We start from the raw sequence: 15,408 nt of genomic DNA on the forward strand, positions 1-15,408 counted from the left end.
CATGTCTAGAAGAAAGGAATAGAAAAGGAAATCTGAAGAAGGATCTTGACCCGAAGCGTCACCTATTAAGGTAGGGTCGTGTTGCCAGAACTACACCAAGCGCCTGGGTAGGTCAAACGGGCATGGTCGTGTACATTCAGCAGAACCAACTCCAGCAACAGCGAATGAGGCACCAGCCAGTCCAAAGCAGTCTCCACCACCAATCACCAATCCTCGGCCATCTCCACGGTGCCCGTCCTCTCCAACGCCCCTTCCATCCCGAACGCCCGCCGGCAGATCTCAAACTTAAGCTCAGCGCCGCGTCGGGGCAAGGGCTGTCCCAAGTACTGTTTCATCAGGCTGCAGGGCAAGGTTTCTCCTTCCACCTCCTGCTCATCCTCTTCGTCCTCTCCGCGCAACGTGGCGCAACAGAAGCCCACCCTTTTCCCTTTTCCCACCGCCCCGCACCCGTCGCAGTCCTGCCAGGTTCCCCAGCGGATGTGCAGCTGGATGATGCGCCCTGAGCCCAGCATGAAGCCCGGGGAAAACCTCAGGCTTTTGTTCACCAGCGTAGACGAGCCCAACTCCCGGTGGGAGACGTGAATCAGCGATGCGTCTTTCTCACCCAGACAGCTTGGATAAACCCGATTTGCAGATGTACATGCCCGAATCAGATGTCCGGGCCTGGGATGAAGTCAAGGAGCCACCCTGTCGGGTGTGGTGGCTGCCCAGTTTACCCATCGGGCCACAAGCCTCGGAATACAGCGAAGGTGTGGGGTTCGGCATGAGATTGGCGAGGCCAAGATACTGCCAGTAAACTGTGCCTTCCTTTGCTTCGGACATCGCTGGGTAGCGCAGGCTGAACGGGTTGTGAGACAGGAAACCAGGGAGCAGGGGGCCGAGCCTGAGTAATTGGCCTCGTCCCCGTCCTGCCTCCGGAAACGGGGCAACCAACAGAAGGGCCAGCAGGCCCAGTATCAACAGCAGGGACGAGTGCCTGCACACCTTGCTTCTGTAATGTCATCACAGCAACTGCAGGCAGGAGCGGGGTGCACGTCAACTCAGCAATGGGGCCCCGTGACCTCAACATTGATGCCGTCACCTGTAAGGAAGAGAAAGCACCACTTCATGGGAGGGGCAGTGTGGAGGGAGCGCTGTTCCACAGGTGGGACCGTGGGAAGGGCTATGAGCAGTGAATGCTGCTCTGTGGGAGGGGCAATGAGGCGGGAATGCTGCTCTGGGAGGAGCAGTGAGCAGGGGATTTTTTTATTCACAAAATGCTGGAGTAACTCAGCAGGTCAGGCAGCATCTCGGGAGAGAAGGAATGGGTGACGTTTCGGGTCGAGACCCTTCTTCAGACTGATGTCAGGGGGGCGGGACAAAGGGGCAGGGAATGCTGTTCCGTGGGAAGAGCAGTGAGCATGGAATGCTGCTCTGTGGGCGGAGCAATGAGCAGGCAATGCTTCTTTGTGGGAGGGGCAGGGAGCAGGGAATGCTTTTCTGTGGGAGGGGCAGTGAGCAGGGAATGCTGTTCTGTGGGAGGGCCAGTGAGCAGGGAATGCTTTTCTGTGGGGGGCTTCCCTCTAATTTCACTCAAATATGTTTTACATTCCTTTAGGCTTTCCGCACCGCTGAGTCCTCAGTGTCCGGCACAAAATGCTGTATTCTCTTTGGGTTCTCTCATCCTCTCGACACCTTGTTACCAATAAAGCGACTCCTGTTTCTTCTCGGAAACATTGTTTACCCTGAACCTCCTCTTTAACAGTCTCCCACTGTTCTGACGTGGATCCATTTCTGGTTTCCTGTCCATGTCAGTCCGTTAAATACCTCAGCTCAATTCAGCACTTTCTGTCCTTACCCAGAATGAAGGCAAATCTTAGATTCCACCCCCCCACCCCCTCCACCCAGATATTCCTCCCTTCCCCCCCAGCTCCTTTCCCATCCCTCCTAGCATCACAGACCACCCTCGCACCTAAATTTAAATCTCCCCCCCCCCCCTTCAGCTCTCCTCACTCAAAGTTAGCACTCCACTCGCCTCCTCATATCCTTCTTCCTTCCATTCAGATACCTTCCCGCCTCTCAGCCCCTCCTCCTCCCTATTCGAATGCTCCTTGTTTCCCCTAAGAACATCTCAACTCAGACGCTCCTCCCATCAATCCCTCACAACTTCGACCCCCCTCCCCTCGGTCCCTCACAAGTCTAACCTTTCTCACAACTCAGTCCATCCTCACAGCTGTCCCACCTCACAGCTCAGTCCCACCTCACAGCTCAGTCCCACCTCACAGCTCATCCCATCTTCACAGCTCAGTCCATTCTCACAGTGCAGGCCATCATCACAACTCAGTCCATCTTCACAGAATCCCACCTCACAGCTCAGTCCATCCTCACAGCTCAGTCCATCCTCACAGCTCAGTCCATCCTCACAGCTCAATCCCACCTCACACCTCGGACCCTCCTCAAAACACGTACCCTCCTCAAATCTCGGACCCTCCTCAAAACTCGGAATCTTCTCTCACTCAGATCCTCATTTCCTTTACCTTAGGCCATCATCACTGAAAATCTGTCCTACAGACCTTCTATCTACCCTCATAGCCCCCTTCCTTCCCCTCACTCTTCCCTTCTCCACTCCTCTCCATTTACTCTATTCACTTCCCTTCAGAACTTCTCAACTCAGACCCTCCTCCCTCCCACACGGACCCACTTCTCATTCATCCCTCACAATTCAGACCCTCCTTGCCTCACGACTTAGAACCTCTTCCAGCGGGCCCTCACAACTCAGACCCTCCTCTCAACTCAGACCCCCGTCACAACTCAGACCCCCTCACAACTCAGACCCCCCCTCACAACTCAGACCCTCCTCACAACTCAGACCCTCCTCACAACTCAGACCCCCCCTCACAACTCAGACCCTCCTCACAACTCAGACCCCCCCTCACAACTCAGACCCTCCTCACAACTCAGACCCCCTCACAACTCAGACCCCCCCTCACAACTCAGACCCCCCCTCACAACTCAGACCCTCCTCACAACTCAGACCCCCTCACAACTCAGACCCCCCCTCACAACTCAGACCCCCTCACAACTGAGACCCTCCTCACAACTCAGACCCTCCTCACAACTCAGACCCTCCTCACAACTCAGACCCTCCTCACAACTCAGACCCCCTCACAACTCAGACCCCCTCACAACTCAGACCCCCCTCACAACTCAGACCCCCCTCACAACTGAGACCCTCCTCACAACTCGGATTCTCACGACTGAGACCCACTTCTCCTCAGCCTCTCACAGGTCTGACCTGCCTCCTCTAAATCCCTCACAACACAGTCCCTCCCTCTCTCTCCCCCTCAGGCTGAGACCCTCCCCTCTCCCCATCAAAGCCTCATTCCTTCCCCTCAGTCTACCCCGCCCCTCCTCCTTTCCTCTCCATTTACTCTCCTCACTTCCCCTCAGAACTCAACTCAGTCCCTCCTCCCCCGGTCCCTCACAACTCAGTCCCTCCTCCCCCGGTCCCTCACAACTCAGTCCCTCCTCCCCTCGGTCCCTCACAACTCAGTCCCTCCTCCCCCGGTCCCTCACAACTCAGTCCCTCCTCCCCTCGGTCCCTCACAACTCAATCCCTCCTCCCCTCGGTCCCTCACAACTCAGTCCCTCCTCCCCCGGTCCCTCACAACTCAGTCCCTCCTCCCCCGGTCCCTCACAACTCAGTCCCTCCTCCCCCGGTCCCTCACAACTCAGTCCCTCCTCCCCCGGTCCCTCACAACTCAGTCCCTCCTCCCCTCGGTCCCTCACAACTCAGTCCCTCCTCCCCCGGTCCCTCACAACTCAGTCCCTCCTCCCCCGGTCCCTCACAACTCAGTCCCTCCTCCCCTCGGTCCCTCACAACTCAGTCCCTCCTCCCCCGGTCCCTCACAACTCAGTCCCTCCTCCCCTCGGTCCCTCACAACTCAGTCCCTCCTCCCCCGGTCCCTCACAACTCAGTCCCTCCTCCCCTCGGTCCCTCACAACTCAGTCCCTCCTCCCCCGGTCCCTCACAGCTCAGTCCCTCCCTCCCTCCTCTCTCCTCCACCCCCCGCCCAGCGATCGGACGCCCCCAACCGCCCGCGCGCGGAGCCGGGATCGTTGCCCTCGCGCTGCAACGGTTGGGGGCCGCGGTGCGCAGGCGCACTGTCTCCAGCCGGCCGCGGGGCCGCTCTGCGCGTGCGCTACTTTTGCAACCGTCACCGCGCCCGGGAGAGAGAGCGCGTGCGCGGGCGGTTGGCGGCGTCCGGTCGCCGGGCGGGGGAGAGAGGGAGGGGCTGAGTTGTGAGGGACCGAGGGGAGGAGGGACTGAGTTGTGAGGGACCGAGGGGAGGAGGGACTGAGTTGTGAGGGACCGAGGGGAGGAGGGGCTGAGTTGTGAGGGACCGAGGGGAGGATGGACTGAGTTGTGAGGGACCGAGGGGAGGAGGGACTGAGTTGTGAGGGACCGAGGGGAGGAGGGGCTGAGTTGTGAGGGACCGGGGGGAGGAGGGACTGAGTTGTGAGGGACCGAGGGGAGGAGGGACTGAGTTGTGAGGGACCGGGGGGAGGAGGGGCTGAGTTGTGAGGGACCGAGGGGAGGAGGGACTGAGTTGTGAGGGACCGAGGGGAGGAGGGACTGAGTTGTGAGGGACCGAGGGGAGGAGGGGCTGAGTTGTGAGGGACCGGGGGGAGGAGGGACTGAGTTGTGAGGGACCGAGGGGAGGAGGGACTGAGTTGTGAGGGACCGGGGGGAGGAGGGGCTGAGTTGTGAGGGACCGAGGGGAGGAGGGGCTGAGTTGTGAGGGACCGAGGGGAGGAGGGGCTGAGTTGTGAGGGACCGAGGGGAGGAGGGACTGAGTTGTGAGGGACCGGGGGGAGGAGGGACTGAGCTGTGAGGGACCGAGGGGAGGAGGGACTGAGTTGGGAGGGATATCGGTCAGGAGGTTCCGAAGGGAAGTGAGGAGAGAGTCTGAATGGAGCGGAATAGAGGAGGGACTGAGGGGCAGGATGGGACTGGGCTGAGAGGGGAAGGAGGCTTTGAGTGGGAGAGTAAAGAGGACTGACGCGCAGTATCTGAGTGAAGAGGGGCTTAAGGGGAAGAGATGGGGAGGATCTGAGTGCAAGAAGTGTTTGAGGGGCGAGAGGAGGGACATGGAAGAAGCTGCCTGAGGGAAAGGGAGGAACATCTGAGAGAGTGGGAATCTAAGACTTTCCAACATCATTAAATGCACAAAGATAAAATAGGAGGGAAGGTGCAAAATCTTGCTGCGGTATTGACTGGGCTAAGATACAAGTGTGTAAAAATCGGCAAAAAAGGAATGAATGGATAACACATTAAATTTTTTAACCTATAATGTGAATGGGTTAAATGGACCGATAAAAAGGAAGAGAATTTTAACACAGATGAAAAAATTGGAAGTAGATATAGCTTTCTTGCAAGAAACACATCTAACGGAAAAAGAGCATCAAAAGTTAAAGAGAGATTGGGTAGGAAGTATGGTCGCATCTTCTTTTAACTCAAAAGCAAGAGGGGTTGCTATCCTATTTAGGAAAACGCTACCAATTAAGATACAAAATATTGTAAGTGACCCAGTAGGTAGATTTGTAATGGTACATTGTCAAATTTTCTCAGAATTGTGGACCTTAATGAATATATATGCACCAAATATAGATGATGAGAAGTTTGTGCAGTGTACCTTTTTAAATCTGGCGGAAGCACATGAAAATATATTGATAGGGGGAGATTTCAATTTTTGTTTAGATCCAGTAATGGATAGATCACCAAGGACAACGACAAGGACAAGAGCAGCGAAGACAACCTTGAATTTAATGGAAAATTTAAATTTAATAGATGTTTGGAGGAAAAGCCATCCCAGGGAAAGAGACTACTCCTTCTATTCCAATAGACATGATACATATTCTAGAATAGATCTATTTTTGATTTCAGCTCAATTAAGGGGTAGAATAATACAAATAGATTACAAGGCTAGATTGTTATCGGATCACTCACCATTATTAATGAAAATTACGATGCCAGATAAAGAGCAGTCAGTCTATAGATGGAGACTCAACTCTTTACTATTGAAAAGGCAAGACTTTTGTGATTTTATTCGAGGACAAATTGAATTATTTTTGGAAACAAATTTAAATTCAGTTGATGATAAATTTATTGTTTGGGATGCAATGAAGGCTTATTTGAGAGGCCAAATTATAAGCTACTCATCTAAGATAAAGAAAGACTATAGGAAGGAATCTGAAAGATTAGAAAAAGAAATCACCGTATTAGAAAAAGACTTACAGAAAACTTCTTCAGATACGAAAAAAACACAACTTGCAAATAAAAAATTTCAATATAATACTTTACATACTTACAGAACAGAAAAACTAATATTACGAACTAACCAAAGATATTATGAATTAGGAGAAAGAGCGCACAAGGTATTGGCATGGCAACTGAAAGAAGAACAAATATCAAGAACAATAAATTCAATTAGAACAGATCAAAACATTATTACTTATAAACCTAGAGAAATCAATGAGGTATTTAAGCAATTCTACACTAATCTGTACCATTCTGAATCTGAAAAGGATGAAATTAAGATAAATAATTTTTTATCCAAGATACAATTACCAACAATCTCTAATGAGGAGCAGATGGGACTAAATGCCTCCTTTACTTTGAGAGAGGTGGAGGAAATATTATATTCTTTACCAAGTAATAAATCTCCAGGGGAAGATGGTTTCCTGCCTGAGTTCTATAAAAAAATTAAAGATTTGTTGTTACCAGTATTTATGGAAGTGATACATCAAGCGGAAAAAACTTCTACATTACCAGAATCCTTCTCACTGGCAATTATAACCGTAATTTTTAAAAAAGGGAAAGACCCTTTAAATGCATCTTCTTATAGACCAATATCATTGTTGAATGCAGATTATAAAATAGTTGCTAAACCTTTGGCAAGGAGATTGGCAGAATATTTACCGAAGCTGGTTAAAGAGGACCAAACTGGATTTGTCAAAAAAAGGAAAATATCTGATAATGTAGCAAGATTTATAAGTATTTTACATTTAGCACAGAAAAGAAAGGAATTGAGCGTAGCAGTTGCTTTAGATGCTGAAAAGGCGTTTGACAGGTTAGAATGGGATTTTTTATTTAAAGTATTAGAGAAGTACGGATTAGGAAATGGTTTCATTAACTGGGTAAAAGCTCTTTATAAACAACCTAAAGCCAAAGTGGTGACAAATGGCCAATCTTCTCAATCATTTAATTTGGAAAGATCTAGTAGACAGGGTGTCCCTTGTCACCGGCTTTATTTGTATTGGCCATTGAACCTCTGGCAGAGCTAATAAGATCAGATTTAGACATTGAAGGATTTAAAGTGAATCAGGAAAATCACAAAATTACTTTATTTGCAGATGATGTTTTACTTTGTCTTACTAGACCATTGGAATCCTTAAGAAAATTATATTTCAGACTGGAAGAATATGGGAAAGTATCAGGATATAAAATTAATAAAGATAAAACTGAAATAATGCCTCTTTCTGATGTAAAAGAGAAAGTCAGTTTAAATGGCAAAAAGAAGGCATGAAGTACTTAGGGGTTAAAGTAGATAATAAGTTAAATAATCTGTATAAACTAAATTATAAACCACTAATTAAAAAAATTGAGGAGGACTTGAAGAAATGGATGAATCTTCCAATTACATTGCTAGGGAGAGTGAACTGTATTAAGATGAATATTTTTCCGAGGTTACAGTATTTATTTCAAACACTGCCTATACCTTTACCAAATAAAAAATTTCAAGAATTGAATAAAATTGTGAGAAATTTTCTTTGGAAAGGTAAAATGCCAAGAGTGTCTATGGAAAAATTAACATGGAAATTTGAATTAGGTGGACTGCAATTACCAAATTTTAAAAATTACTATCTGGCAGCACAAATGAGTTTTATTTCATCCATTTATCAAGAGGGTGGAAAAACAGCATGGGTTAAAATTGAAATGGATAAAATAAAATAACTATGCCCAGAAGAATTTATCTATAAATGGGAAGCGAAGCTATTAGTTAAGGATCAAGAGTTACCTTTGCTAAAACATTTAATTAATATATTGTTGAAAACAGTTAAAGCTAATGATAAAAGATTTTTTCTAACAGCCATGATTGAATGGCAGAGTAGACCCGATAGGCTGAATGACCCAAATTCTACTCCTATTTCTTATGACCTTATAAGGAAGAGGACAAATAAGTAAAAAGTAAGATCCATTAGGATGTTTCCAGAAATGAAAAACCTAAGCTGTAAGGAAAAATGTGATAAACTGTAAATGTTCTCTTTGGAACTGGGCAGATTGAGGATTGAATGAATTGAGATGAGGTAAATTATGAGGAGATTAAATGTGAAAGATCTTTTTCCCCTCAGCAGAGGTGTTAGAAACAAGAAGTAGATTTAAAATAATTGTTGGAAAAGATTGGGGGGAGATGCGGTTTTTCATCTAGAAGGTGGGAGGGAATCTACAATTTCCCAGTTGAAGGGGTTGAGGAGCCAGAAACTCCCAGCCAATTCACAAAACAATTGAGCGCGTTTGACTAGATCCATGACCTGCTTGGAGTATTGTCAAGGGTAAGAATGTGGCATTAGTCTGAGTAGTGTTTTCCCTAGTGGCAAGGACATGGTTGGCAGAATGACCTTAGTCTTGCCATAAATGTTCAGTGATTCTCGACATGCGGGGTGAAGATTTTGTGCGTGACAGACTGCATGGCACTGTTGATTTTTCCTTCTTTCGCCGGATCCAAAAAAGGAGATCGGGAGACATCGGCCACACACAGAGGCGCGGCGACCGGTAAGACCGAGAGACTGAACACTCACCAAGGCACGACGCGGCGACCAGAGAGTCGGGACAGCCGCAGGCAGTGGCAGCACGTCCCGACAATATGCGGTAGCGGCCGGGAGCACCAGTGGGTGTGCACCACAGCTGAAACCCAATCGCACAGCGGCTTTAGCAGCTTGGAGCAGCCGAGTACGGACCCAGCAGTGCGAGGCCAAATCGTCACGGTGGAGCAACGGTCTACACTACGCTGTTACACAGCAAGACTGCTTCTCGAAGTGGGGTGATATGGACTAAAAATATATATGATAATAATTTGTATGTAAGACTTAATGCCTAATCATTTGTGTGCAAGTTTACATATTATAATGGAAGTGGATAATTGTACACAATGTAGTAAGATTTGGCAAATAAGGGCAACATTGTATTAGTGTTTGAATTTAAAACTCACATATATATATATATAAATATTTATGTATATATATATATATATGAGTAGATTGCATGTTATTGTATATAGTAATACCGATAGCAAGAGGTGTGCAATCCTGTGATACGTTTGATTTGAATCCAAATTTAATATTTCAAGTTACCGTGTTTATGCTGTAAATGGCAAGTAACATGACTCGGTTACCTGAAATGAACTGGCAAGTGCTGGACATTGCCAATGAGTTCTCCCTGTTCAAGCAGAGGATGAAACTGTGCCTGGAAGACTTAGAAATCACATCGGTGTCTAAGCAGGCAACAAAGATAAAACTTGCCTTAGGAGTAGAAGGACTCCGTCGTTTGAATGCGTCAGGTCTGAGTGAAGAGGATCAAAACAAGCCAGAGGAATTATGGACATTCTTTGAGGGCCAGCTGAGGACAAAGGTGAATTTCAGAGTCCACAGGTTGGAGTTGATGCGGTATCGCCAGAAACCGGAAGAATTGCTCGATCAATTTGTCACGCGGTGTCGAGAAAAGAGTCTCCAGTGTAACTTCAATGATCCCGAGCTCAATGAAAGAATCATTGAGTAGATAATTGTGTCAATGCCCTATGAAGGTCTACAGCGAGATCGTCTACAGAAGCCTGCAGGATACACCATTCCAGAGGTGCTTACATTAGGCAGGCAGTATGAGGCCATTGCGGCAGGCAGACAGTGCATTGCAGATTTAAAGCCCAGGTCTCGCAATATAGATGCAGTCAAGACAAGAGGGACAACGAAGCAAAAGCCGCAAGATAAGGAGAGACAAAACCCTTGTGGCCAATGTGCTTTGTTTCATAAGCCCAGGCAATGCCCGGCGTATCGCGACACATGCAGGAAGTGTGGCAAGAAAGGGCATTGGGCAAGTTGTTGCAGGTCTAAGAAGGGTAATATACGTCCATCTAAATTGTCAAGTGGCAAATACAAACAGGTTGACGAGGTACGGCAACAGTCCCAAGGGGGTTATGCATCGTACTGTGACAGTCAAGATGAAGGATCAAATGTGTTTGTCAATACCATCACCATTTCAAGTCTGGACAGGATGCCTGCAATAGGCGATGAGGCATTTGCAGTGTTGAACATCATATGCCCATCGATGAAGGGCGGCACGGTAGCGCAGCGGTATTGCTGCTTTACAGCGAATGCAGCGCCGGAGACTCAGGTTCGATCCTGACTACGGGCACTGTACTGTAAGGAGTTTGTACATTCTCCCCGTGACCTGCGTGGGTTTTCTCCGAGATCTTCGGTTTCCTCCCACACTCCAAAGACGTACAGGTATGTAGGTTAATTGACTTGGTAAATGTAAAAATTGTCCCTAGTGTGTGTAGGATAGTGTTAATAGTGTTAGTGTGCGGGGATCGCTGGGCGGCGCGGACTTGGTGGGCCCAAAAAGGCCTGTTTCCGCGCTGTATATATGAAATGAAATGAAATGAAAGGGGCAACATCGACTGAAGGTGAAGATAGACACCGGAGCTGGAGGAAATACCCTTCCCCTTCGGGTCATACGAGACGTGTATCCACATGACAAATATAAGCAGCACCTATGACCATGCAAAGTCCGACTGACGGCATATAACGCAACAGAAATCCCTTGTTTTGGAACTATATCCATTTCATGCCGATACCAGGGATCGATGTGGTGTGCTCAAGAATTCTTCATGGTAGACGTGGCAGAATCCGCTGTCATAGGCCTAATAAGGTATTAGGCAACTTCAGGTCGTCACGATACATGCCATGGGAACAGAAGAGCACCCATCAGACGCTGGGAAGGAGCAAGACAGTTTCAACGCTGTGGCAGACCTAGTGAAGAGATGGCCTAATCAGTTTGACAGGATTGGCAACTTCAAGGAGCCTGCCACCCTTCATCTCAAGGAGAAGGCCACACTACACATTGATGCACCAAGGAAATGCAGTGTCCATATCAGAGACAAGTTGCGGGCCGAGTTGGATAAAATGGAGGAAGATGGAATCATCAGAAAAGTAACTCACCATACGGACTGGTGCAGTTCAATAACAACCTCCGTTAAGAAAGATGGATCAATCAGGGTATGCCTAGACCCAAAACGCTTGAATGCAAGTCTCAAACGCTGCCCACATAAGATCCAAACCTTTGAGGAAATCAATCCAGCTTTTGCCAATGTGAAATTTTTACCAAACTTGATGCAAAAGCGGGCTATTGGTCCGTCCGACTTGATGAGACAAGCCAGGAACTTACCACGTTCCGGACACCTTTTGGCAGATATTGCTACAGAAGGCTACCCTTCGGCTTGTAGGTGAGCCAGGATATATTCCAGCAATGTATGGACACAATCATAGAGCAGGTTCCTGGATGCATCTGCATTGCAGATGATATTGTCATAGTGGGATACACGGAACAAAAACATGACTGTAATCTGAAGAAGCTGTTGGAGACAGCTTTCCGGGAAGGACTCGCTTTCAACAGTGCAAAGTGCGTAGTGAATGCTAAGTCCATCAACTTCTTTGGGACAGTCTATTCAGACACAGGCATCAGACCAGATCTTTGTAAGGTGAAGGACATTCATATGATGCCAACACCAAAAGACAAGGAAGATCTACAATGGTTCCTGGGGATGATTAATTTTTTATCGCCCTACATCCCAAACTATGCTGACCAGGTTGCCATCTTGAGGGATTTACTGAAGAAAGATGTCCCATTCTTGTGGCAAGAAGACCACCAGATGGCATTCCGTAACCTGAAGAGCAGCATACAAGAGAAATCTGTACTCCAGTACAATCGCCCAGATGCTCCTGTCACCCTCAAGGTAGATGCGTCATTGAAAGGACTAGGAGCAAGTCTTTCGCAGGAAGGACGGCCTGTTGCATATGCTTCAAAAGCTCTGCTTCGTGCCAGTCCAACTACTACAATATTGATTGCGAGACTCTTGCCTGAATCTTTGGAATCACAAGATTTCATACGTACCTATTTGGGCGAGATTTTAAAGTGCTGACAGATCACAAGCCTCTTGTCACTATCTGGGACAAACCATTCACAAGTGCCCCACTCCGTCTGCAGCGGATGCTCATCAAGGTGCAAGGATACAACTTCACCATAGGGCACAGACCTGGGGAGGAGATGATCGTTGCTGACACTCTCAGCAGACTGCCCAATCCGGAGAAGACAGAGAGCATAGATCTTGATGTACATGTTGAGAGCATCTTTTTCGACAACGTCGAAGACACACTAGACATCGGCTTGATACACTTCGGCAAACTCAAAAAGGAGGAGCTGCAGACAGAAACTTGTCGTGCCCCTATACTGCATATGGTCATGCAGTATATTCATTCCGGATGGCCGGCGACCATACAGGAGATACCTGCTGACATGTGGCCCTACTGGCCTTTTCGAGACGAATTGGGCATGTCAAATGGGGCCATATTCAATGGAAGGCAAGTAATCATTCCTGAGTCAATGAGACAGGATATCCTGCATCAACTTCATGTTGGCCACCAGGGCATCAAAAAGACAAGACTTCTAGCAAGACAAATGGTCTATTGGCCCAACATGAACTGTCACATTGATGACCTTGTACGAAGGTGTAGTCAGTGCCAGAAGCACATGCCAGAGCAAACGAGGGAAACACTCATACCATATGAGATACCGGTCACACCTTGGGCCAAAATAGCAATGGATATTTTTGAACCTGATGACATACAATATCTTGTCATGGTAGATTACCATTCCAAGTTTCCAGTGGTGCATAAGCTGACAAGCACTACGAGTGCCATGGTTGTTAATGTGGTGACTACAACATTTGGCCTCCCAGGAGCACCAACGGAAATCATCTCCAACAACGGCCCACAATTTGTTGGAGAACCGTTCAAGTTCATGTGCAGGCAATGGGGAATCACCCATATGATGTCCTCACCTAGGTGCCCTCAGTCGAATGGACTTGTTGAGAGAATGGTGCGAACGGTGAAGTCTGTCATCAAGAAGTCCTTGACAACGGAACAGAGTGTAGCAGCAGCTTTACTCAATTTGCGTACTACGCCGATTGATTCCAAGTTACCGTCACCAGCAGAGATGATGTTTGGAAGACAGATTCGGACACCTCTACCCACTAACCTTGACACACAAAAGACATACCAAGGGCAGAGGAACTTTGAGCGACTTGAAGAGCGACTTGCAGCGTATGAAGGCGCATTTTGACAATTCAGTCAAGGGACAAGACTTGAAACCATTACACATTGGACAGAAGGTCCGGGTTCTGGATCAGGCAACTCATGTCTGGATACCAGCAGAAGTGAGAATAATCTGTGACGAACCACAATCAAGATCTTACGTCATTGAAACACCAAATGGAAGTAGACTAAGACGGAATCGAGTGCAGTTGAGGGATGTTCCACCGTTGGAGAAACCAGGGTTTGCTCCCCACTGCGTCACTCCAGACAGCAACAGGACTGAGACCAAACATAAAGAGGCACATAATGCTGAGGGAGAATACGTGACACGTTCAGGACGTGTTAGTAAGAAACCTGCACGTTACTGTTGATAATCATTACTATTGAACACTTTTGGTGTTTATATTAAAAAAAACATTTGTGTTCCGTGTTTTGTTTGTTAAATATATTTAATTTTATATAAGACAAGGGGGATGTTGTGATATTGCAAGGACTATTTTGTTATATCACAAGGACTATTTTGTTTGCCCGCATAGCAACATGTATATATGAGAATGACGTAATATTGGCGGGCAATCTGGTTCCAGGTGGCTGTGAAATAAACTGAGCTTGGATTTATGCTCGGCTTTCAAACCCCTAAATACGTGTACTTGTGGTCATTCCAGTCATAACAACGGTATAACAGATACCGGACCACGAAGTACAACAGGGTGCTCTGTGTTTTGATTTCCAACTCTTTGATCTGTTGATTCTCAGCCCCTTCCAAGCAGCATTTGGACTGAGTTGCAAATATCTGCAGGACCTAATGCGCAGCTGCCACTAGAAGCTGTGGGTGGCAGTAACGTCCTCATTAGATAACAAGACAGGGTCAGTGATTTAGTAAAAAATAAAATTATGTTCAACACATCTAATGAAGCAAGTAACAGGTGAGCTGGAGAATGGGCTTTCTGAGCAAGTGGGTTCATGTTTTTGCACTGAAAACCACTTCCATCAGGCTCTTGAACACTGCACAACACCAACCACTACCTCACCAACTAAGCACTTACTACTGTGGACTTTTTGGTTGTACTCTGGACTTTGGTTTTGCACAGGCTTTGGTGACAGGATGTTACTGATTATTCATTTATGTATTCTTGATTATTGAATGCTTATTTGTCATATCATTGTTAATCGGCCTGTAAAGCTGCAGCATGTAAGAATTCTAATTGTTCTATTGCCGTTATATGACACAATGAAACACACCTTCATGAATTACAAATTTGATTTATAAGCAACTTATCGATGGCCCTAAGTTGTGGTCTCTCCTGCAAACAGAATTGTCTTCTCTACATCTACTTGTTTGATCATTTTGAAGATTTCCTGAGGTTGAGGAATGATAGGATGAAGAGAAAAGAACCCCAGCCTGTTCAATCATTCTTGATAGGCATAATGTTTCAGTAGGTTTTTGTTCTAGTAGACACTTTTATCTTTTAACACTTTGTTAAATCTTTGAATTTTCCTTTGACCTATCCCTCCCCACCTCTCTGCAACTTGACGCTAACTTGATTTTTTTTCCTTTTAAAGTTCTGTTTTTGACTTGAAAACTGAACAGTTTCTCTTTGCATAAATGTTTGCCGGGCCTGCTGAGCCTTTTCAGCATTTTACCTCTTCCTCCTGATCAACTCAGGAAACAAAAAGCACCCAGGTAAACCGTGCAATCTCTCCACAGACAGTACTGTGATTTGAACCTGAATCCCCCGAGCACATAAATTGCGGTGAAGGGGAGAGGGGATGTGGAGTGAGGGAGGGGACTCTGCAACACAGATGAGAATTTTAAAATGGCCGCCAGTACTGGCACAAATGGTTGTGAGTGTCAGATATCCTATCCACGCAGGTGCCGGTTAGATGAATCCTGTGTCTTCCACAGCCAAATTCTCCCAGAACTATGAGTACTCACAACATGACCAATACTGGCAAAATATTTCCTTTCAGACTTGCAGTTATTTAACCATATGCAGGCAATAT

General features: G+C 47.0%; 1 pseudogene; it reads right to left on the minus strand.

Annotated features, from left to right (window-relative positions):
• Positions 1 to 65: 65 nt before the first annotated feature.
• Positions 66 to 1,789, minus strand: LOC144612527 (uncharacterized; annotated as a pseudogene).
• Between the last annotated feature and the right edge of the window lie 13,619 nt (positions 1,790 to 15,408).

The sequence above is a fragment of the Rhinoraja longicauda genome, unplaced genomic scaffold, assembly GCF_053455715.1.
Source record: "Rhinoraja longicauda isolate Sanriku21f unplaced genomic scaffold, sRhiLon1.1 Scf000058, whole genome shotgun sequence".
Classification (NCBI taxonomy): Eukaryota; Metazoa; Chordata; class Chondrichthyes; order Rajiformes; family Arhynchobatidae; genus Rhinoraja; species Rhinoraja longicauda.